This window comes from Dendrobates tinctorius, unplaced genomic scaffold (genome assembly GCF_039654945.1).
Source record: "Dendrobates tinctorius isolate UK_male_01 unplaced genomic scaffold, ASM3965494v1 ptg000036l, whole genome shotgun sequence".
NCBI lineage: Eukaryota > Metazoa > Chordata > Amphibia > Anura > Dendrobatidae > Dendrobates > Dendrobates tinctorius.
In genome coordinates this window covers 15,603,973-15,630,104 of record NW_027361704.1, presented here as the reverse complement: position 1 = coordinate 15,630,104, position 26,132 = coordinate 15,603,973, and positions in this window count along the sequence as shown.

The window sequence follows — 26,132 nt, the reverse complement described above, 5'->3', positions numbered from 1 at the left end:
TCCACAAGTTACTGTTGTGGGACTATAATCCCCAGCAGGTTTTAGGTAAAGTGTAATAAGCTGTAGCTGCTGGAGAACTAGAAGTCCCAGCATATAAAGCTGGATTAATAGGGAAGAGTAGAAGTGCCTGTGGACTACAAATCCCAGGATATCATAGATTCACTAGATGCATAGTTTGGCGCTAACCATAGTGACCCTTGGAAGATGTTCTGCAGCAGCAGCAAGGTAGTAGCACTCACACAGCTCTGCCAGAATGTCTCCTCCAGGAGCTCCAGCTGAACATGGTCCTCAGGAAAGGTGTGGGGGTCTCTCTCTAGGAACCCGGAGGTCCCCTGTCCTGCTCTCAGCTCTCTTGCTTCACAGTCACCTGGAGGCTTCAGACAGCGTTCAGAGGCGTGTTTACATAGCACGCGCTGTACATGACAGCCTCTGAACCCTGTCTGAACTCCAGCGCGCTGCTGGGTGCTATAGCAACGCCAGGGGTCTCAGCCTGCTCTGCAGTGTCTCACCCGCCCCCTGTCAGCTGTGTGTGGCCGCCTAGCTGGGTGGCCGCTCTCAAAGTCCTACTTCTTTCACTGTGTGCCCCTGCTTCTAGGGGGGGCAGCTGCCCCACGGTGGGTAGTACGCCCATGGCAGGGACTGGGAGTTCTAATTCTCCCTGTTCCTCTGTTGCATAGCACTTATCTGACTGCAGGGGGCGGCGCCGCGCTGCCACTCCCTCCTGAGTGCAGCCTGAGCTCACTTCTCAACTTGGTTCATGGATGATGCGGCCCTGTCAGGGGCTCTCCAAAAGCAACATGACACCCGCAGACCATTCCTTCAAAGTCTGCATTCCAAAATGTCACTACTTCCCTTCCGAGCCCCGACGTGTGCCCATACAGTAGTTTTCTCCCACATATGGGGTATCAGCATACTCAGGACAAATTGGACAACAACTTTTGGAGTCCAATTTCTCCTGTTACACTTGGGAAAATAAAAAAATTGGTGACTAAAGATCACGTTTGTGGAAAAATTACGATTTTTTTATTTTCACGCCCGGGCGTTATAAACTTCTGTGAAGAACTGGGGGGTTCAAAGTGCTCACCACACATCTAGATAAGTTCCTTGGGGGATCTAGTTTCCAAAATGGTGTAATTTGGGGGGGTTTCACTGTTTTGGTACATCAGGGGCTTTCTAATCGCGACATGGTGTCCGATCGCAATTCCAGCCAAAAACGTCAAATGGCGCTGCTTCCCTTCCGAGCTCTGCCATGCGCCCAAATAGTGGTTTACCCCCACATGTGGGGTATTAGCGTACTCAGGACAAATTGCACAATAACTTTTAGGGTCATGTTACCCTTGGGAAAATAAAAAAAGATCATTTTTGTGGAAAAAATATGATTTTTAATTGTACCGCTGTACGTTATAAACTTCTGTGAAGCCCTTGTTGGTTCAAAGTTCTCACCACATATCTAGATAAGTTCCTTGGTGGGTCTAGTATCCAAAATGGGGTCACTTATGGGGGGTTTCCACTGTTTAGGTACATCAGGGGCTCTCTAAACGTGACATGGCATACGATCTGAATTCTAGGCAATTTTGCATTGAAAAAGTCAAACGGCGCTCCTTCCCTTCTGAGCTCTGCCATGCGCCGAAACAGTGGTTACCCCCACATATCAGGCATCAGTGTACTCAGGACAAACTGCACAATAACTTTTGCAGTCCAACTTCTCCTGTTACCCTTGGTAAAATAAAAAAAATTGAACCTGAAGTATTTTTTTTTGTGAAAAAAAGTTAAATGTTCATTTTTTTTTTAAATATTCAAAAAATTCCTGTGAAGCACCTGAAGGGTCAATAAACTTCTTGAATGTGGTTTCGAGCACCTTAAGGGGTTCAGTTTTTAGAATGGTGTCACTTTTTGGTATTTTCTATCATATAGACCCCTCAAATTGGCTTCAAATGTGATGTGGTCCGTAAAAATAAAATGGTGTTGCAAAAATGAGAAATCACTGGTCAACTTTTAGCTCTTATAACTTCCTAAGAAAAAAAAATTTGGGTTCCAAAATTGTGTTGATGTAAAGTAAACATGTGGGAAATGTTACTTATTAATTTTTTTGTGTGCCGTATCTCTGTGATTTAAGGGCATAAAAATTCAAAGTTGGAAAATTGCGAAATTTTCAAAATTTTCACCAAATTTCCATTTTTTTCACAAATAAGCGCAAGTTATATGAATGAAATTTTACCACTAGCATGAAGTACAATATGTCACGAGAAAACAATTTCAGAATCACCAGGATCCATGGAAGCATTTCAGAGTTATTACCTCATAAAGGGACAGTGGTCAGAATTGTAAAAATTGGCCCGGTCATGAACGTGCAAACCACCCTTGGGGGTTAAGGGGTTAATATTTCTCTATTTTCTCATTCCAAAAATAATACATTTTATTATGTATTCAATGTGGATTCTCTGTGCTGTATTCTTTCCAGGATATAAGATGACAGAAAACAACATATTTCCATAAGTGGCTTCATCAGATTAATTGAAGCCCACTCAATTTAGCTAAATGGAGCCTCAGTCACACACAGCAGAGAAAATGTGCTTACTAGCATTGGACATTATGGCCACAGAGAAGAACAGCTCAACAACTTTTGTTCTACAGTATATAACAGTCCAGACGAGCCTTTTCTTGATGTGTTCCATGTGATATAACTTCGTAAAAGGTAAGAAAAAAAGATATAGCTTATCCACCATAGTTCAGATAGCATGTAGGAATCCCAGGGAGGGAGAAAGGACATTGTGGGACTACAAGCGTTGCTTCTGCAGAAGGAGGGACCGGGTTGCCAGAGCTGCTAATGCGCTGGTCCAGAACTGCTGGGGCCGAACCTTCTGTTCCGGGGGGGAGCGAGATTGCAGCTGGAGAGAGCCAGTAACCAGGGTGAAGCGGACGTGGTAACATAAGCGGTCTTCCCACAGAACGCTGATGAGGTACAGATCAGAAACGCTGAGAGGGGAGCTACAGGCAAGAAAAAGGGCAGCATAATGAGGGACTCACCGAAACCGGCGGGTGTGAAGGAACGTGCGATCGACGCAGCATCGCAGTATGAACATCCGGATGTCGGCTGATATCCAGAGAGGCGCAGCTCAGCCCTTCAGATCACAGCAACTGCTCAAGGAGACCCGTGCCGAGAGGAATCTTTTGCTCCTTCAGAGAGTGACGGGCTGCGGAGCCACAATAATTGAAACTGTTAACAAGAGACTGTTTAGTTAACAACCGTTATTTAGTCACCACTACTCGTTACTCGCTTGAGTCTCACTGTACTCGGTGTACTCAGCGAACACCGCGCATTTCCGGGATTGCTCAGCGGGATCTTGGTCTCCACCCAGCATTTTTGGCAGACTTTATAGAGCCAATCAAGCTGCAGGGATTGTCTGCCAGGCTATGAAACACCGCAGTCATCTTTATTGTGGTCGTGCAGTGATTGGCTGGCTACACAGCATCATCAGGGGTATAAGAGACCAGACGCCGCCCTACTCGGCGCATTCAGCTCCGGATTGAGAGAGTGTAGGCAGAGCAGCTGCCTTGATAGGGTTAGAATTGGGGATTTATTACTTAGTGTAGGGTCTACAATCCTAAATACTCACATCCAGCTAAACCAACAGTCCTTCTAAGGACTTCTAGGTTCCAGTGTTAGGCAGGCAGGGTAGCGTACGTCGCTCTATACACATCAGTGCAAGGCCTGCAGGCACTGTATGTTTCACGGGGAAGTAGGGGGAAACAGGAGACATGGAACCTGGGCCCCTGAACTGCCCCTCAGGCTAAGAAGGTGCCCTGACTTTCCTTAACTTGGGGTTACACTTGATGGCAGTGAGGCCCAAGTCCCCGACCTGTCCCTATCTCCGGTTAAGCCCTGAGCTAAACCCCACCACCCCCTCCTCAGGAGGTGAGACAGGGAATAAAGTGAACTGTACCAATAACACGAAAGTAAAGCTAAAACAGACACCACGGGGTTAATGCAACTAAAAACCAAAACTTAGCTAATCTGCTGCCAATGCTCCAAGCAGCAGAGTAAGGCACCCGATAAGCATCCAGCAGCAACACCACTTCTCCAGATAAGCTGAACCCCCTCTGCACCAGGTAGGTCCAGTCTTCACCAAGGTTGGTTAGCAAATGACCAGTAATACCATCAGTCAGCTGGTGTACCAGGTGACCTTATACAGTATAGGAAGGAGGGAGTGGTCACCAGCAGCCGACTAGCTAAACATGCAGTAACACCAGCGGCCACCGGGGGCAAAAACTGATATTAACCCCGATGACCAGAAAGGAAAAAAGTTTATATCAGAGCAGCCCACACTGACACAGATCCAAAAATGGATCGTGACAGTACCCCCCTTACAATGAGGGTCCTCTTGACCCTAAACACTGCACCTCACCGGAAAACCACTTACAGTGAGGACTCCTAGATCCACCGGAGTTCACCTCAGCAACCACCTGATTCTCAGGTTTATGGCAACCGTGGACTGATGGAGGTGGCAACGTATGCTCCGGAGGCACCACAAATCTCCAGAGCGCTGACCTGGGGAATGAGTTGTGTATGGGCATTACTGAGGGTAACTCCAGCTGGTAAGTCCCCGGGCCGAGAATGACCAACACCCGATACGGCCCGATCACCCGAGAATGCCAGACCCCTGCAGCACACTTCCACCGGGTTTTTGGTGGACACCCATACATACTCGTTCACACACAGTTCCGGACCTGAACGTTTATTGCCACACACACATTTGCCACAAGATGGTGAACTCTTCCAGGAATTGACAACAGAGGCGTCCCCCTGTATCACCACACTCACACCCCCACCATTCTCAGAGGGAACTACCACCCTCCACCGACCCCTCCTCCTACGAAGACTTCGCCTCTCAGGGTTGGCTAATGGCAAGGGTTGAGACTTGCCCCTACTCCCTGGCAGCACCTCTGCTGCCCCCACTGGAGAAGAAGGGGACGGTTGTAGAAAGATGGCAGAGACAGTAGCCCCCAGGTAGCAGCCCTCACACGACTGATCCCAGCTGACTACTTCCCTAGACCGCCAATCTATGACCAGGCTGTGTTTTTCCAGCCAAGGGAGGCCTAAAACGATAGGTGATGGCATTCCCCCCAAGACATAGAATGACAGGGACTCTACATGATGAGTCCCTATGCGCAGATGTATATTTTCCTCGACTTGGGTCAACCTCCCCTGGCTCAGTGGGACAGAGTCAATGGCCTGGACGCTTAGGGGTTTGGTCAGCATCCTACACCTCAGGCCATGGGTCTGGACAAAGTGAACGTACACCACATTGACTCCCGCTCCACTGTCCACAAACACCGGTATGCCCTCAGGTACCCTGCCAACCACCACTTCTGCTGATAAAGTACACTGAGAGGGCAAAATGGAGGAAATGTACACTCCCTGGTTGCCTCCCTCCACATGACAAGGGGGATGCTGCTTTTTGGGTGGTACAGAAGTTTTGGTGCAAGCCGGGCAGACCCTGAAAAAATGGCCAGTCTGCCCACAGCTAAAACATGCCCCCAAACCACGACAAAAAGCAGGCAACACCGCTGGGGAACCAACTTCTCCCACCTACCTGGGCTCATCCGACTGCACCAATGAGTCCTCCTCCCGAGCAAGGACTACAGGGGGCATATTCGCCAAAGCAGCAAAAAACTCATCCACCAACCATAGAGATGGTGAATCGGCCGGCAGGGAGAAGGCCCTGGATTGGGGATCACCTTTAAGGAGAGATATGATGAATCCCACCCGCTGTTCCTCACTCCCTAATGAACAAGGGTGGAGCCTGAAGTGTAGCTTGCAGGCCTCCTGAAAAAACAAAAAATTAAATCTCCCTCCAGAAAAACCTGTCTGGGAGGGATAGCTTGGGTTCTGGTTGAGCCTGAACCTCAGCTGAGGCCCGGACCCCACCAAGTGCTGCAGCTGCTGCTCCAACACACCACACAGCACCCCACGCTCCTCAGTGAGGGTCTGCAGAAATTGGAGACAGGTCTGCATTAGGGCCATGGCTCACCAGAAAAAATGGGTGGTTGGTAATAATGTCACGGGGCAGTAGGGGGAAACAGGACACGTGGAACCTGGGCCCCTGAACTGCCCCTCAGGCTAAGGAGGTGTGTTGTGAGTTCATTCTCACCAGTTGTGAGTTCCCCTTCTGGACTCCCTCTGGTGGTGACGGGAGGTGGTGCGGCTGGTTTGATCGGTGGCGATCTGCCACCTGAGAATGAGGATGACGATTGGATCTCAGGATTCTCAGATTGGATTTAAGACAGCCGATGCCCTATTCAGTTGCTGGTGATTCCTTCTGGCTTGTCAGCTCTTGGTTTTCAGCTCTGTTCCAGTCATCTAAAGCTAAGTTTTTCTGCTAATGTTCACACTTGATTTTGTTGGTCTATTCAGTTTTTTGTGTGGTCTGCCAGCCCCGGCTGGGGGCTGAGCTTAATTTCCACTCTTATTTATCAGTATTTTGCCAATGGGCTTTTTGTCCCTTACTAGTTCGGTCTCTTTTTGCTCTGTCTCAGAATATTTCAGAGTGCTGATATAGTGGGAGAAGTCTAGTGACTTCAGGGTTAATTTTGCTATCAGAAGTGTTGGACATTATTTTTGTAGGGTTTTTTGCAGGTTGCAGATAGTGTCTTCCCTTTCCTTTCCTGTCTAGTTAGTTTTGGCCCCATCATTTGCTCAGCCTATTTTCCTTCCTGTGTTTGTGCCTTCATCTTGTTTCACCGTCAATACATGTGTGGGGGCTATCTATTCCTTTGGGGTCTGCTCTGGGGCAGTTAGATTTCCCTTTTCTTGCTTTAGGCTTATGTAGTCCTCCGGCCGTGACGAGGCGTCTAAGTTCATCATAGGCACGCTCCACGGCTACTGCTAGTTGTGTGGTAAGATCAGGAATCTGCATAATTACCAACCACTCTGTTTTCTGTGGCTTAGCTTGTTTGCTTTTTTCTCCACGGTGACCCATTCATAACAGAATCACCAGCCATACCGCAGATTCTAGGGTACTCAAAAGCAGGAAAGAATTGTAAGGAAAAAAAAAAGTGTCAGAATTTTTTTTTTTTATGTATATTTTTCCTCTTTTTCTCTGGGGCCATAGGAGGATTTTTTTTAAAAAAAAATGGAGATTAAGCAATTGTCTGATCGTGTGGAGCAGCTCCTTGCTGAAGTGCGGGGAATTTCCGCCTATCTCGCTCATTCACATGCTGCTGAACCAAGGACCCTACTCCTGATGTGTTTTTTGGGGATCGGTCTAAATTTTTGAATTTTAAGAATAATTGTAAATTATTACTTGCCTTGAAGCCTAATTCATCGGGGAGCTCTGCGCAGCAGGTTAAAATTGTCATCTCTTTGGCGATCCCCAGGATTGGGCGTTTTCTTTGACACCTGAAGATCCTATTCTGACTAATGTGGATGCATTTTTTCAAGCCTTGGGGTTGTTGTATGATGAACCTAATGCTATTGATCAAGCTGAGAAAGCTGTATTGGCATTGAACCAGGGTCAGGATTCTGCAGAGTTATACTGTCAAAAATTCCGAAAGTGGGCGGTCCTTACTACCTGGAATGATGGCGCCTTGGCAGCTCTCTTTCGGAAGGGTTTGTCAGAAACCGTAAAAGATACTATGGTGGGATTTCTTGTTCCCTCTGGTCTTGACGATTCTATGTCATTAGCCATTCAAATTGATCGGCGTTTACGTGAACGCAAAACTACACGAGAGGAGTTGCCACCTTTTGGACAAATGTCTGAACCTATGCAATGTGATAGAGTTTTGTCTAGGGCGCAACGTCAGGAGTTTAGAAGGCGTAATAAGCTGTCTTTTTTCTCTGGAGACGTCTCTCATATTATTTCTGTCTGCCCAAAACGAGAGAAACGTTTTACACACACATTTTCTGTGGGCAGTATACAACCTAAGTGTCTTTTGGCAATTACACTGATCTGCTCCTTATTCACATTTTCCACGAAGGCTTTTGTGGATTCAGAAGCAGAGTTGAATCTGATGGATTTGGACTTTGCTAAACGTTGTGGTTTTTCCATGACGCCTCTGCGGACGCCTATTCCTTTGAGGGGTATTGATGCAACTCCTTTGGCGGAGAATAAACCTAAGTTTTGGACTCAGGTGACGATGCGGGTTGCCCCAGACCACCAAGAAAATTGTAAATTTTTGGTGCTGCATAATTTGCATGATACTATTGTTCTGGGTTTTCCCTGGTTGCAAACTCATAATCCAGTTTTGGATTGGAAATCTGGGTCTGTGGTGAGTTGGGGTTGTCAGTGTGTTCTTTGGGACGCTCCTGTTTTCTCCACCTCTCCTCAGTCTCATGATATTCCTGATTATCTAGCCGATTTTTCTGATGTATTTAGTGAGAGCAAGTCTGCGTCTTTGCCTCCTCATAGGAGTTATGACTGTGCAATTGAGTTGATGCCTGGGTGTAAATTTCCCAAGGGTCGGCTTTTCAACTTATCAGTACCAGAACATGACGCTATGCAATCCTATATTAAGGAGTCATTGGAGAAGGGTCACATTAGACCATCCTCTTCACCTTTAGGTGCTGGGTTTTTTTTTGTGGCCAAGAAAGATGGTTCATTAAGACCGTGTATTGATCCTTCCCTTAACAAGATGACGGTTAAATATCAGTACCCGTTACCTCTGATGTCTGATTTATTCTCCAGAGTTAAGAGTACCTGCTGGTTTACTAAGCTTGACCTCAGGGGGACGTATAATCTTATTTGCATCAAGCACGGGGATGAATGGAAGATGGCGTTTAATACTCCGGAGGGACATTTTGAGTACCTGGTGATGCCTTTTGGGCTCACTAATGCCCCTTCTGTCTTCCAGTCCTTTATGAATGATATTTTCCGTGACTTTGTGGATAAGTTTTTGATCATCTATCTGGATGATACTTTGTTCTTTTCTAGTGATTGGGATTCTCATGTGGAACACGTCCGGACTGTGTTCTGGATTTTAAGAGAGAATTCCCTGTTTGTTAAGGGATCGAAATGCCTCTTTGATGTACAGAGGATTTCATTTTTGGGATTTATCTTATCTCCATCGACTATTGAAATGGACCCGGCCAAGTTACAGGCCATTTATGATTGGGTTCAGCCTACTTCTTTGAAGGTCCTCCAGAAGTTTTTGGGTTTTGCTAATTTCTATTGTAAATTTATAGGTAATTTTTCTGGTATTGTCAAACCACTGACTGATCTGACCAAGAAGGGCGCTGATGTGCTGAATTGGTCTCCTGAGGCTAGCTCAGCATTTCAGGAGCTTAAGCAGAGATTTACTTCAGCTCCAGTTTTACGGCAACCTGATGTCTCACTTCCATTTCAGGTGGAGGTAGATGCTTCTGAGATTGATGTAGGAGCTGTTTTGTCCCCAAAAGACCCTGTGACTTCTAAGATGAATCCCTGTGCCTTCTTTTCTCGAAAGTTCTCCCCATCTGAACGCAACTATGACGTCGGGAATCGGGAATTGTTGGCCATGAAGTGGGCATTTGAGGAGTGGAGACATTGGTTGGAGGGAGCTAGACATCAAGTTGTGGTCCTCACCGATCACAAGAATTTGATTTATCTGGAGTCGGCCAAACGCTTGAATCCTAGACAGGCTAGATGGGCCTTGTTTTTCACGCGTTTTAATTTTGTGGTCTCTTTTCTTCCGGGCACTAAGAATGTTAAGGCAGACGCCCTTTCTAGGAGTTTCTTTGCCATTTCTCTTAGTATGACCGAGCCTACTACCATGAGGGGGTAGTTCTTTCTGCCATTTCGCCCGATTTCAGACACGCCCTGGAGGAATTTCAGGAGGATAAACCTGAGCGTTGCCCTATGGGAAAATTGTATGTTCCTGACCAGTGGAGAAAGAGAGTGATGTCTGAAATTCATTGCTCTGCTTTGGCTGGTCATCCAGGTATTTTTGTTACCAGAGATTTGGTGAGTCGGTCCTTTTGGTGGCCTGCCTTATCTCGTGACGTCAGGAATTTTGTACAGTCCTGTGGGACTTGTTCTCAGTCTAAACCCTGTTCTCGTTCTAGTGGGTTGTTGATGCCCTTGCCGGTGCCCAAGAGGCCATGGACCCATATCTCAATGGATTTTATTTCTGATCTTCCTGTCTCTCAGAGAATGACTGTTATCTGGGTGATTTGTGATAGATTTTCGAAGATGGTCCATCTTGTACCACTCCCAAAGTTGCCATCTTCTGCTGAGTTGGTGCCCTTGTTTTTACAACAGGTGGTTCGGTTACATGGGATTCCTGAGAACATTGTGTCCGACAGCGGAGTCCAGTTTGTTTCCAGATTCTGGAAAGCCTTTTGTTCCAATCTGGGAATTCAGTTATCCTTCTCCTCCGCGTTTCATCCCCAGACCAATGGACAGACTGAGAGAACAAACCAGACCTTGGAGTCTTATTTGAGATGTTTTATATCTGCTGATCAGAAATGATTGGGTCTCATTTTTGCCCTTGACCGAATTCGCGCTGAACAATAGAGCTAGTTCTGCCACTTTGATGTCACCCTTTTTCTGTAATTTTGGGTTTCATCATCGGTTCTCTTCAGGGCAAGTGGAATCTTCGTCCTGCCCAGGTGTGGACACTGTGGTTAAAAGAATGCAGCAGATATGGGACCAAGTGGTTGATAAGTTGTCACTCTCTCAGGAAAAGGCCCAGCGATTTTCCAACCGGCATAGGACCATTGGTCCCCGGTTTAAAGTAGGTGATATGGTTTGGTTGTCGTCTAAGAATATTCCTATGAAGGTTGCATCTCCTAAATTTAGGCCAAGATTTATTGGTCCTTATAAGATTTTGGAAATTCTTAATCCTGTTTCGTTTCGATTGGCTCTTCCAGTTACGTTCAAGATCCATAACGTATTTCACAAATCTCTGTTGAAGAGGTTTGTTGAGCCAGTGGTTCCTACGGCAGCACCTCCTGACCCTGTGTTGGTCGAAGGCAATGTGGAATATGAGGTAGAGAAAATATTGGATTCTTGTTTGGTTAGACGGAGACACCAGTATTTGGTCAAATGGAAGGGTTATGGTCAGGAGGATAATTCTTTGGTCTCTGCCTCCGATATTCGTGCCAATAGATTGGTTCGTGCTTTTCACCGGGCCCATCCTGATTGGCCTGGTGGAGTGGATGAGGGTTCGGTGACCCCTCCTCAAGGGGGGGTACTGTTGTGAGTTCATTCTCACCAGTTGTGAGTTCCCCTTCTGGACTCCCTCTGGTGGTGACGGGAGGTGGTGCGGCTGGTTTGATCGGTGGAGATCTGCCACCTGAGAATGAGGATGACGATTGGATCTCAGGATTCTCAGATTGGATTTAAGACAGCCGACGCCCTATTCAGTTGCTGGTGATTCCTTCTGGCTTGTCAGCTTTTGGTTTTCAGCTCTGTTCCAGTCATCTAAAGCTAAGTTTTTCTGCTAATGTTCACACTTGATTTTGTTGGTCTATTCAGTTTTTTGTGTGGTCTGCCAGCCCCGGCTGGGGGCTGAGCTTAATTTCCACTCTGATTTATCAGTATTTTGCCAATGGGCTTTTTGTCCCTTACTAGTTCGGTCTCTTTTTGCTCTGTCTCAGAATATTTCAGAGTGCTGATATAGTGGGAGAAGTCTAGTGACTTCAGGGTTAATTTTGCTATCAGAAGTGTTGGACATTATTTTTGTAGGGTTTTTTTGCAGGTTGCAGATAGTGTCTTCCCTTTCCTTTCCTGTCTAGTTAGTTTTGGCCCCATCATTTGCTCAGCCTATTTTCCTGCCTGTGTTTGTGCCTTCATCTTGGTTCACGGTCAATACATGTGTGGGGGCTATCTATTCCTTTGGGGTCTGCTCTGGGGCAGTTAGTTTTCCCTTTTCTTGCTTTAGGCTTATGTAGTCCTCCGGCCGTGATGAGGCGTCTAGGTTCATCGTAGGCACGCTCCACGGCTACTGCTAGTTGTGTGGTAAGATCAGGAATCTGCAATCTGCATAGTTACCAACCACTCTGTTTTCTGTGGCTTAGCTTGTTTGCTTTTTTCTCCACGGTGACCCATTCATAACAGAATCACCAGCCATACCGCAGATTCTAGGGTACTCAAAAGCAGGAAAGAATTGTAAAAAAAAAAAAAAAGTGTCAGAATTTATTTTTTTTATGTATAATTTTTCCTCTTTTTCTCTGGGGCCGCTGGAGGATTTTTTTTTTTTTTTTAAATGGAGATTAAGCAATTGTCTGATCGTGTGGAGCAGCTCACTGCTGAAGTGCGGGGAATTTCTGCCTATCTCGCTCATTCACATGCTGCTGAACCAAGGATCCCTACTCCTGATGTGTTTTTTGGGGATCGGTCTAAATTTTTGAATTTTAAGAATAATTGTAAATTATTTCTTGCCTTGAATCCTAATTCATCGGGGAGCTCTGCGCAGCAGGTTAAAATTGTCATCTCTTTGCTGTGCGGCGATCCCCAGGATTGGGCGTTTTCTTTGACACCTGAAGATCCTATTCTGACTAATGTGAATGCATTTTTTCAAGCCTTGGGGTTGTTGTATGATGAACCTAATGCTATTGATCAAGCTGAGAAAGCTGTATTGGCATTGAACCAGGGTCAGGATTCTGCAGAGTTATACTGTCAAAAATTCCGAAAGTGGGCGGTCCTTACTACCTGGAATGATGGTGCCTTGGCAGCTCTCTTTCGGAAGGGTTTGTCAGAAACCGTAAAAGATACTATGGTGGGATTTCCTGTTCCCTCTGGTCTTGACGATTCTATGCCATTAGCCATTCAAATTGATCAGCGTTTACGTGAACGCAAAACTACACGAGAGGAGTTGCCACCTTTTGGACAAATGTCTGAACCTATGCAATGTGATAGAGTTTTGTCTAGGGCGCAACGTCGGGAGTTTAAAAGGCGTAATAAGCTGTGTTTTTTCTGTGGAGACGCCTCTCATACTATTTCTGTCTGCCCTAAGCAAGAGAAACATTTTGCACCCACATTTGCTGTGGGCAGTATACAACCTAAGTGTCTTTTGGCAATTACACTGATCTGCTCCTTATTCACATTTTCCACGAAGGCTTTTGTGGATTCAGGAGCAGCGTTGAATCTGATGGATTTGGACTTTGCTAAACGTTGTGGTTTTTCCATGACGCCTCTGCGGACGCCTATTCCTTTGAGGGGTATTGATGCAACTCCTTTGGCGGAGAATAAACCTAAGTTTTGGACTCAGGTGACGATTGCGGTTGCCCCAGACCACCAAGAAAATTGTAAATTTTTGGTGCTGCATAATTTGCATGATACTATTATTGTGGGTTTTCCCTGGTTGCAAACTCATAATCTCAAACTCAAATAATAATTGCATACATCAATAGGGTCCATTCCCTTCCTGTGCTCTGGTGCTGCTGCTGCTGCTACCTGTGGGATATATTAGCCATATATAGCTAGCCCCAGGTGTAATTGGAATACAGGCCGCACATTTTTTGTGTAATTTTCTTTCATAGGTGGTGTGAGAATCATGTGGGAATAGTGGATGAGGGCAGGTATATCTCGCCCAGATTCCTTTCCTATGTGGCCTAGTCTGGTCAGTATCGCACCTGCTTGCTAATGAATAATGGGAGGTGGATATAAAAGGATGCCAGGTGGTTGTGTGAGTGTCTCAGCCTGGGAACACAGAGAGCCTGTCTGTGTGAGAGACACACGTGAGTGGAAGCAGTGCCCACTGCAAATGTGGTTTGGCTGGACGGGAGAAGCCCGCCAGTTGGTAGTTAGGTTGTCCATTGTTTAGTTAGTGCCGGACAGGCAAGGATTTGTTTTATGTTTTATTTCCTTTTTGCATTGCTTTCACCGTTACTAAACCTGACTCAGGGTCAGTTACACCCGAATCCCAGCTCTGCGCCTGAGTTTCATGCTGAACGCATGTGACCTTTGACCCCAGCAAAGGCGATCCCGGAGTGTTTTATCACATTGTGGTGGAGAACGCGGGCATCACGTTGCAAGCATGAGCATGGAGGACGTGGTGAAAGTGCTGGTACAGTCCACCGCCGTCCAGCAAGAAGCTAATCGGGTGATGATGGCCCAGCTGAAGGAGTTGGTGGACATGACAGTTACCGATCGTTCGCTTCTCCAGCAGGTGACGCAGCGCTTGGCAAGCTTACCTGAGGTTAACCTGGAAGCCGAGTCGAGAGTGATTCACGTGAGTCGGTACTGGCAGAAGATGACGACAGAAGATGACGTCGAGGCATACCTGACTACGTTTGAACGGACGGCGTTGCGAGAAAAATGGCCGAAGGCAAGATGGGCCGGCCTGATTGCCCCGTCTCTTTCCGGTGAGGCCCAAAAGGCTTATTATGACTTAGAGCCTGAAGCTGCGCAGGACTTTGACAAACTGAAAGCCGAGATCTTGGTCCGGCTGGGAGTGACGACCGCTGTCCGTGCACAGAGAGTGCATCAATGGACTTATCAGCCGGATAAACCACCGCGGTCACAGATGTTCGACCTGATCCACGTGACGAAGAAATGGATACAACCCGAGGTGCTGACAGCGCCAGAGATAATCCAGAGAGTCATCATGGACAAGTACCTGAGAGCTCTACCGCCAGCCCTGAGGAAGTGGGTAAGCCATGGAAATCCTATGACGGCAGATCAACTGGTGGATCTGGTTGAACGTTACTCCGTGGCGGAAGGACTCCGAGACGACGCTACCCCACCTCGTTCTTCATCATCTCCACGTGGAACCGGTAAGACTGTTCCAGGGAGTAGGGGAGATGGAAAAATCCCTAAGACAGTGGGGGAGGAAAACGGGACTGCCCGCACTGCGAGGCCGAGAGTAACGAACTATGGTCTAAGCAAGGGGCCCGTTAGGTGTTTCCGCTGCCAAGAGATGGGACATATTGCTGCGAACTGTCCGGTCACTACTGAACCCATGCAGTGCGACGTCACAGACTCTAAAAACCGCATGTCTATGGTTGCACGGGTAGTGAGTGTGAATGCCGGTCAAAAGGATGTGGAAAAACACTTGTGTGATTTAACTGTTGATGGCAAAAATGTGATGGGAGGTCACCTGGGAGTCCAGAAAACCACAGAAAGGATATTACACTGTTTTGTTTGGCCAGGCATGCATCACGATATCCGTGTATATTGTGAGTCTTGTCCTGACTGCCAAGCCTCTGCACCTAAGCCCCGGTTCTGTAGCCCTTTGGTACCCCTACCTATTATTGAAGTCCCGTTTGAGAGGATTGGGATGGATTTAGTTGGGCCCCTTCCACGGTCTGCACGTGGACACCAACATATCCTGGTCATCTTGGATTATGCCACTCGTTACCCGGAGGCCATCCCTTTGCGTAACACGGCCACCAAGACGATTGCCAAGAAACTGGTGCATGTGTTTAGTCGGGTCGGTATACCAAAACAGATACTCACCGACCAGGGGACCCCCTTTATGTCCAGGGTAATGAAGGAGCTCTGCCGATTGTTACAAATCGAACCGTTACGCACATCCGTGTATCACCCTCAAACAGACGGGTTGGTCGAACGGTTCAATAAAACTCTGAAGCAGATGCTGAGAAAGGTGATAGACAAGGATGGGAAGAACTGGGACTATTTACTTCCGTATTTGCTTTTTGCCATCAGGGAAGAGCCCCAGTCTTCCACGGGATTCTCGCCTTTCGAGTTATTGTACGCCCGACGTCCTCGCGGACTGTTAGACGTTGCAAAAGAAACCTGGGAGGGTCAGGTCACTCCGTTTAAAACAGTGATAGATCACGTCACACAAATGCAGGACCGTAGTGCGGCTGTTATGCCTATCGTCAAAGAACACATGATACAGGCTCAAGGAGCCCAAAAAAGAATCTATGATAGGGGCGCCAAGATCCGTACATTTGCACCCGGAGATAGGGTGTTGATCCTGGTCCCCACGGTGGACAGTAAGTTCCTGGCAAAGTGGCAGGGCCCCTTTGAGATCAAGGAAAGAGTTGGTGAAGTAAACTACAAAGTATACCAGGCAGGTAAACGGAAACCTGAACAGATTTATCATGTAAATCTGATAAAACCCTGGAAAGATCGGTCTGCCTTGTCAGCGGAGCTGGCCCGTCCCGTCTGCTCGCATACCGTACCGGAGGTACGGGTTGCAGAGACTCTCTCGGAGCGGCAAAAGACTGAGGTCAGGCAGTTTCTACTTCACAACCAAAAGTTTTTCTCAGAAAAACCCGGGCAGACTACGCTAATAAAACATGACATCGTAACGGAACCTGGTGTCACAGTTCACGTAAAGCCCTACCGAATCCCGGAAGCGCCGTGAAGCCGTTTCCCGAGAAGTGAAGGCAATGTTAGAGTTAGGTGTCATTGAGGAATCGCACAGTGCTTGGTCCAGCCCGATTGTGCTAATTCCTAAACCGGGCGGCACCATCCGGTTCTGCAATGACTTCAGGAAACTGAATGCGGTCTCAAAATTTGATGCCTACCCCATGCCCCGGGTCGACGAGTTGATAGATCGGTTAGGGAAAGCCCGGTATATTACGACCCTAGACCTAACAAAGGGGTATTGGCAGATCCCTCTGGTGGAGGCTGCCAGAGAAAAGACAGCATTTGCTACCCCAGAAGGTCTATTTCAGTATGTGTATATGCCGTTTGGTCTGCACGGAGCACCGGCGACCTTCCAGAGACTGATGGATCGAGTCCTGAGGCCACATAGGCAGTACGCTTCGGCCTATTTGGACGACATTGTCATTTACAGCTTGGACTGGGAGACTCATCTCCAGAAAGTACAAGCTGTGATTGACGACCTGTGGGAGGCAGGTCTAACCGCGAACCCCAAGAAATGTCACATCGGGCTAGAAGAAGCCCGGTATTTGGGGTATGTAATTGGGAGGGGTGTTGTTAAACCCCAGGTTGATAAGATTCAGGTGGTTCAGGACTGGCCACAACCTGTCAACAAGAAGCAGGTGCAAGCCTTCCTGGGGATCGCCGGTTATTATCGCCGGTTCATACCCAATTTTGCAGCCATCGCTACCCCCCTGACGGATCTTACAAAAGGGAAAGACTCCGTCATGATTAAATGGAGTTTAGCGGCTAAAGAATCCTTCCATAGCCTAAAACGGGCACTTTGCTCTCAGCCCGTACTGGTGACTCCGGACTTCCGCAGTGAGTTTGTGGTACAAACGGATGCCTCTGATACCGGTATCGGGGCCGTACTCTCACAAGTGAGGGACGGAGTGGAACACCCAGTCCTCTATCTCAGCAGGAAGCTGAATAAACACGAGCAGAGGTATGCAGTCGTAGAAAAAGAGTGCCTCGCCATTAAGTGGGCTCTAGAGGCCCTCAAATATTACCTGGTGGGCCGAAAGTTCAGGCTGATCACTGACCATGCCCCTCTCAAGTGGATGCACTTGAACAAGGAACGGAATAGCCGGGTGACCCGGTGGTTCCTTGCCCTGCAGGCCTACACTTTTACGGTGGAGCACCGACCAGGGGTACAGATGGGAAATGCAGATGCCCTGTCCCGAGTGCACTGTTTGGCGGGTGTCATTGCTCGACCGGAGTGGTCTGAGCAGAGGGGGGGGATATGTGAGAATCATGTGGGAATAGTGGATGAGGGCAGGTATATCTCGCCCAGATTCCTTTCCTATGTGGCCTAGTCTGGTCAGTATCGCACCTGCTTGCTAATGAATAATGGGAGGTGGATATAAAAGGATGCCAGGTGGTTGTGTGAGTGTCTCAGCCTGGAAACACAGAGAGCCTGTCTGTGTGAGAGACACACGTGAGTGGAAGCAGTGCCCACTGCAACTGTGGTTTGGCTGGACGGGAGAAGCCCGCCAGTTGGTAGTTAGGTTGTCCATTGTTTAGTTAGTGCCGGACAGGCAAGGATTTGTTTTATGTTTTATTTCCTTTTTGCATTGCTTTCACCGTTAATAAACCTGACTCAGGGTCAGTTACACCCTAATCCCAGCTCTGCGCCTGAGTTTCATGCTGAACGCACGTGACCTTTGACCCCAGCAAAGGCGATCCCGGAGTGTTTTATCACAGTGGATTCACATTTTTTATTTATTTGTTTGATTTCAGTATGATTTATCATTATGTCTACTCATTCTTCACCACTAGATCACCAGGGTTAACAGGTTCTGTGCTGCTACAGCCAGTTCAATTTTTGGTAAGGGTGTTATGAATGGGTCACCGAGGAGGATAGCAGGCCCAGGCTAAGCCACAGAAAGCCAGAGAGGTTGGTAACTAAGTGGATTGCAGACCCCTGATCCTATCCACACAACTAGCAGTAGCAGTGAAGCATACCTACGATGATCCTAGATGTCTCAGCACAGCCAAAGAGCTAACTAAGCCTAAAGCAAGAAAGGGGAAATTTAAACTGCCCCGGAGCAGACCCCAAAGGAATAGATAGCCCCCAAACATATATTGTCGGTGAGACAAGATGAAAACACAAATGCAGGCAGGAAAATAGATTGAGCAAACGATGGGGCCCACACTGACTAGACAGGACAGGAAAGGAAAGACACTGTCTGCAATCACGCAAAAAACCCTGCTAAAAGTCCAACACGTCTGATGCACAAAAAACACTGAAGTCGCACGACTTCGCCCCCACTATATCAGCACTCTGGTATATTCTGAAAACAAAGCAAAAAGAGACCAATATAACAGGGCGCAAAACAAACTGGCATAAGCAGTAACATATGGGCGGTGATTCAGCACAGCCCCAACTGGAGCTAGCTGACCCGCACAAAGCAGAGATAGACAAAACCAGATCAAATGCAAACAGAATAGCAAATGAACCACTTAGCTGAACCATGCAGGGACAGATCAGGAGACATCAGACATCAGAAGGCACAGGAAGAAAATAACCAGCAGGGATAGAGGGAGTCAGCTGTCTTAAATCCCAATCAGAAACCCCAGATCTCCAATTGTCTTCCTCATTATCAGGTGGCAAGCCTCTGTCAATCAGATCAGCTTCACTACCTCCAGTAACCACCAGAGGGATCCCAGAAAGAGAACTCGCAACCCCTCTGTCAATCTGACCAGCTCCACTACCTTCAGTAATCACCAGAGGGAAGCCAGAGAGAGAATTTACAACACAAGGGTGTCTATGGTGCCCATAAAATATTTTTAACAATTTTACTCCCCCAGGGGGAAATGTGTTGTGAGCTCTTTTTCGGGTTTGCTTCTGGCTTCTGGTGAGGGTTATGGAGCTGGCTGTGCTGACAGAGGAGTAGTGAGTTCTCTATCTGGACTCCCTCTGTTGGTGAAGGGAGGTAATGAAACTGATCTAAATGGCAGAGACTGGCCACCTGAGGAATAGGACTGCGATTGGACATCAGGAGTTTCTGATTGGATTTAAGGCAGCCGACTCCCTAGTTTCTTGCTGGTGATTTTTCCTGACCGTTGCTCCTGGTTTCCAGTTTGGTTCCTGCCTTCCTAAAGCTAAGTTTTCTCTGCTATTGTTCATATGAGTTTTTGTCTGGTTTACTTAGTTTTTATGTTCAGCCAGCCCTGGCTGGGACTGCGCTGAATCCCCATTTTGTCTCTAATCAGTTGATCTCTTTTGCTCTGTCTTTAGAATATACCTGAGTGCTGATATAGTGATATAGTGTCTTTTTCTATCAGACGTTTTGGACATTTTTTTGGCAGGGTTTTTTGCATGACTGCAGACAGCAGCTTTTCTTTCCTGTCCTTTCTAGTTAGCGAGGGCCCCATCATTTGCTCAGCCTATCTTTCTATCTGTGTCTGTGTTTTCATCTTGTTTCACCGACAATACATGTTGAGGGCTGTCTATTGCTTTGGGGTCTGCTCTGGGGCAGTTTAGATTTTCCCTTTCTTTCTTTAGGCTTATTTAGTTCTCCGGCCGTGACGAGGCATCTAGGACCACCGTAGGCATGCTCCACAGCTACTGCTAGTTGTTGCGGATAGGATCAGGGGTCAGCAATCCGCTAGTTACCAACCTCTCCGGTTTTCTGGGCTTAGCTTGCGTTTTGTTTTTTCCTCCTCGGTGACACATTCATAACAGAAATGTTTGTCAGCCCATGCACTTAGTGTATGGGCATTCCAAGTCTAGGAGACCCGCTCCTTTCAATTGAGCATAGCTTTTAATCTGGCCTTCCTCCACGTCTCATCATTCGCCGCCACTAGAATCATAGAATCGTATGATGAATCGTAGAATCGTAGAGTTGGAAGGGACCTCCTGGGCCATCTGGTCCAACCCCCTGCTCAAAGCAGGATTCGCTAAATCATCCCAGACAGATGTCTGTCCGGCCTCTGTTTGAAGACTTCTATTGAAGGAGAACTCACAACCTCTCGTGGCAGTCTGTTCAACTCACTGATCACTAACTGTCAAAAAGTTTTTTCTAATATCTAATCTGTGTCACCTCCCATTCAGTTTCATCCCATTGCGTCTAGTCTTTCCTTGTGCAAATGAGAATAAAGATGATCCTTCTACAATGTGACAGCCCTTGAGATATTTGTAGGCAGCTATTAAGTCTCCTCTCAGTCTTCTATTTTGCATGCTAAACATTCCCAAAACCTGCAACCTTTCCTCATAAGACAGGGTTTGCAGACCGGTCACCATTCTGGTCGCTCTTTTCTGAACTTGCTCCAGTTTGTTGATGTCTTTTTTAAATCTACAATCACTAGATCAACAGCGTTAATGTGTTCCGTGCTGCAACAGCCAGTGTCCAATTCCGAACTGTTACACCGCTCACACCGCGTACCTCCAGAGCTGGTGCATGTCGCCTGACTTCTTCACTTACGGTCTTGTGGCCGGTGCTGAGGTCCCGTAGGCTGCGCGCTAGTGCCTCGCGCTCTTGACTCTGCAGCTGCACGCCCGATCCCAGGTCCCATCAGGCGCGCTTGCGCACAACCCGCAGCTCTGACTGTGCCCGCACTGACTCTGACATCTCTATGGTCCTGGAAGACCTGACCCGGAAGTCCCGGCGTGCATTTCCTATATCAGGCCGCCTTTTCCTGTAGGCAGCGCCTGATTATCACTTTTACTTCCTTGCTAGGCCTTCTTGGTGGCTGCATGGTGGCTCTCTGAACTCAGGTCCACTACATTGTACTCTGGCGTGCTTCCCAGCACGCGCTCTGCTCTGTCTTGTACTCAGGCATGCTTTGCAGAATGCACTCTGCTCTGTCTTCTACCCAGGGGTGCTTCCCAGTACGCATCCTGCACCATCCTGTACCCTGCGTGCCCCCGTGTACACGCTCTATGCACTTCTGTACCCAGCGTGCCCCGAGTACACACTTTACATATTCCTGTACCCTGCGTGCCCCCGTCTTCATCCTGCTAAACACAGTCTCTCGTGCCTCCTTCAAGCCGGCCACCTGGTACCAGCAATCGTGATACTTTATTCCCCTGGGCCTGCCCCTGACGCTCCCTGTATAGGGGGTGGTCCTCACTAGGTCAGCTCGCCGAGGGTGGGTTGGTATCATGGTCCAGAGGGTCCACTCCAGGAGTCGTCACAAGAACATGGGTGGGTGGTTTTGCTGGGCGCAAACCACTTGTTATGGAAAAGGTTGAGGTGTACCCCACAGGGAAAAATGTTTGACAGTCAACACACTTAGTGTATGGGCATTCCAAGTGTTAGGGCTGGCGGAACGCACCAATTATAAATAATAGTAGGTGCATTCGCAGCCCGGGGTCCTCCGTGCAGAGGTGATACACTGCTGGTAGGTAATGGCGGAAGAATAGAGCGGTGTGAAAACAGTCACATGTGGGTTACTGTCATGCTCGCCATGTCTGTTATGTCCGTCATGTCTGTTTTGCCTCATGACCCTGGAGCGGTGTGCACGCGCATCTCATGTCTGCTATCCTGCTTGTTCCCTAGAGCATTGTGCACACTTACCTCATGTCTGCTGAGCTGCAAGATGCCTGCGTTTCTGCTTTGCCTTCTGTGATCTTCGCGTCATGCTAGAATCCCTGATCATGTGTCTTTCCTAGGATCCTGCACTGTCTGGTTCTGCAATCATCTCGTCATGTCTGAAACCTTGATCATGTGACGTTTCCTAAGATCCTGCACTGTCTGGTTCTGTGATCATCTTGTCATGTCTGAAACTCTGATCATGTGACCTTTCCTAGGATCCTGCACTGTCTGGTTCTGCAATCATCTCGTCATGTCTGAAACCTTGATCATGTGATGTTTCCTAAGATCCTGCACTGTCTGGTTCTGTGATCATCTCGTCATGTCTGAAACCCTGATCATGTGACTGCGCTCTGTGATCCTGGAGCATCTGAACTAGGAACTTCTCCCCTGGTCCTGACCCGGAAGAGGAGGTGCTGTGCCCTATATTAGACCGCCCCTTCCTGTGCTCAGGGCCTGAGTATTGTGTCGTGTCCCTGAATGGCTGCTTGGTCTGTGGGGCGCTCCCTCTATTCTGTGCCCGTGCACCTAGCTCTGTCGTGCGTCTCTGCACACGCTCCGTGCTCATACTCCATCTCTTGTCCCGTGCCTTGTCTTATGTTTGTCCGTTGTGCCATGTTCGTCTTTGTCCTGCTTGGACTTGTAGTCCTTCTGTTATTCTCTGCCTTGCCTGTTTTTGCCATGTCTTGCCTTCGCTATACTCTGCCTTGTTCCTCCCTATGGTCTCAGTCTTTGCTTGCTCTGCCTTGCTCTCTCCTATGGTGCTCTGTAGTGCTCCCTGGCACACTCACCATCCCTCCTTTCTTTCCTTTTGTGCTCTTTTCCATGTCTAGTCCCAAGGCTCTCCTTGGCCCGGCTCTGGACTTCGGCCTACGCTCCGCTGCTAGACTCTTTCCTATTATGCTCTCTTGCACGTTTCTAGGCTAGTCCCAAGGTTCTCCCTTGGCCCGGCTCTGGGCTTCGGCCTACGCTCCGCTGCTAGCTCTGTTCTTGCTCTGTTCTTGTTAGGTGTCTTTGCCTATGCTTCCGTCCCTGGTTCTGTACTCTGTCTAAGCTCTGCCTGGTTTCTTGTCTTGTCTTCCTTTGCTGCTTCGTATGCTCTTTGCATGCGCCTGGTCTTCCTAGCCTCCTGTTTTTGCCTCAGCCGTGCCCGTCTGCTTGTGCCTCAGCCGTGCTCGTCGGTCAGTGACAGCTGTGTCGCCTGCCATGCCTCAGTCGGGTTTGCAGAATACTTGCCCGTCTGTCAGTGCCGCAGCCCGATCAGCTAGCCAATGCCCCAGCCGTGCCCTCTGTGCTCCCTTGCACTTCACGCTGTTTCCGCACTGTGCTCTGCGTGCTCTCTAAAGCACGCGCAGGCCCTCGCCTGCCCATGGCATACATCCCCGTGCTTCTGTAAAAGTACGCGCAGGCTTTGCCATGTCCCCTGTCGTGCCCTCTTGCATGCACAGGCCCTAACCCTGTCCTGGAACCCTGACCCTGACGTGCCTCTCTGCACGCACTGGACTCTGCCTCGCCTGACCCTGGCGTGCCCCTTTGCATGTGCAGGAGAAGAGAAGAAAAAGAACCACTGCAAATAGCGCACACTGAACCAGTACAAAAACAATGTTTTATTGATGCAGCAATACAATTAAAAACATAATAAAAACATATGAAGCATCCCACAATATATAACAGTGAAGTATGGCATATCACACTTATTGATTATGCTGTAATAACCTGTATAACAACCATGTGGTCCAACCTCACTGCAATTAATCACAACAACCACCCCATAAACCTGCTCATGGAGACCAAGGGCCCTAATATTGCACAATCACTGCATGAAATAATTCCATGCATGTGTCCCTAAATATTCACTGGTTAGGGCACACAGGCCATAATAAGCGAACAGCAATATGGCCAATGCCCACAATCCAATATTCAATTGTACCACACAAAAATTACTCCAGAGCAACCAATAATAAGGTCGCAGTGAAAATACAGCTATAACCAAGTGGGTGCTACACCCAGGATCATACCCCACGCGTATCGCCGCAACCCATGCGGCTTCATCGTATCGCCGCCTCCCCTGATGAAGCCGCATGGGTTGCGGCGATACGCGTGGGGTATGATCCTGGGTGTAGCACCCACTTGGTTATAGCTGTATTTTCACTGCGACCTTATTATTGGTTGCTCTGGAGTAATTTTTGTGTGGTACAATTGAATATTGGATTGTGGGCATTGGCCATATTGCTGTTCGCTTATTATGGCCTGTGTGCCCTAACCAGTGAATATTTAGGGACACATGCATGGAATTATTTCATGCAGTGATTGTGCAATATTAGGGCCCTTGGTCTCCATGAGCAGGTTTATGGGGTGGTTGTTGTGATTAATTGCAGTGAGGTTGGACCACATGGTTGATATACAGGTTATTACAGCATAATCTATAAGTGTGATATGCCATACTTCACTGTTATATATTGTGGGATGCTTCATATGTTTTTATTATGTTTTTAATTGTATTGCTGCATCAATAAAACATTGTTTTTGTACTGGTTCAGTGTGCGCTATTTGCAGTGGTTCTTTTTCTTCTCTTCTCATGTTTATTATTCCACTGTTGCTGCACCTAAACCTTCATTTATATATTTGTGATTGGTACAGTTGGTGCGCCCCATTTTTGTTATATATACCTTTGCATGCACAGGACTCTGTCTAGTATCTTGTGCCTTGGCATGTCTCTACACACGCACTCTGTCTTGCCTTGTGCTTTGGCGTGTCTCCAAGCACGCACCCTGCCTTGAACCCTGGCGTGTCTCCAAGCACGCACCCTGCCTTGAACCCTGGCGTGTCTCCAAGCACGCACCCTGCCTTGAACCCTGGCATGGCTCCAAGCACGCACCCTGCCTTGAACCCTGGCGTGTCTTCAAGCACGCACCCTGCCTTGACCCCTGGCGTGGCTCCAAGCACGCACCCTGCCTTGAACCTTGGCTTGCCTGCCGGATTGCCGAAACCTGCCGACCGTTGCCAGAGGTCCGGAACCAGATGACTGCGGCCTGATGTCCGGAGCTGATGTCCGCAGCCTGATGCCTGGACCCTGTCGGTTGTTGCCAGTAGTCCGGAGTCCGATGCCATCGCACCCTGTCTTGGATCCTGGCGTGTCCTAGCATGCATCCCTTCTAGGAACTCTTGTGTGATCCCTATCACGTATCCTGTCCTGGACCCTGGTATGTTTTCGTGCACGTACTATGCCTGAAACATTTGGCGTGCCCTTGCACGCATCCTGCCGTGTTTCACTGTTTGTGCCCTGCACCTGATTCCCTGTTATGCCTTGCACCTGAATAAAGTTTGAATCCACGTTTGAGGAAGAAACTGTGTGACTTCACTTTATGTTTGGTATCCTGTCCGTCCTGTTGTCAGACACTCAATAGTGTCTCCTTGAGCCGGCCGTCTGGTCCAGCAGTCGTGGTGGCTCACCCCCTTGGTCTTGCCCCTGACACTCCCTATACAGGGGGTGGGTTCTCACTAGGTCAGCTCGCCCTAGGTGGGTGGGTGCCACGGCCCAGAGGGTCCACTCTAAAAAGGAAAATGGGCTCATCAGAAGCTGAGTCTGTCACAGTTACGTCACCCAGTGTGAACAGGGGCGAACTCTGTTGACTCACAGAGTCGCACAGCCGCTGAACGCAAATACCGGAGCCTGTTTAGCTCACAGAGCCCGGCCAAAAAGCACACAGAAAGCGTCCACAGAACTCTACCCCAAGGACACGGGGTTAGAGTTCCTCTAGGCCCTCTGAGCGCACAGCGTCGCTGCCGCGAACGCCGCTATAGACGCTGGCTACGGAGTGTGTAGCACGTGCATTTTGGCATGCCGAGTCACTGATGGGGACTAATGCCTGACTCTGCCTTACCTACACCTAAGCATGGGTGCTAGCAGGCTAGGCTGCACAACACATGCGTGTGGGAGAGAGGGTCCCCGTCGAGTGTCCGGGTCGGCAGTTGGGATGGAGATTGTCAGGGACAGAAGGGTAATAGTTGGGAAAGATAGACAAGAGGATGCAGTACCTAGAAATAACCACAAGATGGCGGGGGGAGTAGTTCAGGACTCAACAGCAATTTAGAGATAGGAACCCAGAAGGGGAATTCCCGGGACAATGAGTCAGCAGACAGACACGGAGGCAGCTGGAGACGGTGGGAGCGACTGTCAGCAAGTGTAGATTACCAGGGTGAGACGAGACACTTACTGAGGACTTCAGGGGGACGGCACCAAGACAAGCAGCCGAGACCTGCCTCCACGCTCCAGCCCGTGGTCGCTGCCGCCTCCACACTTCAGCCAGCGGCTGCAGCC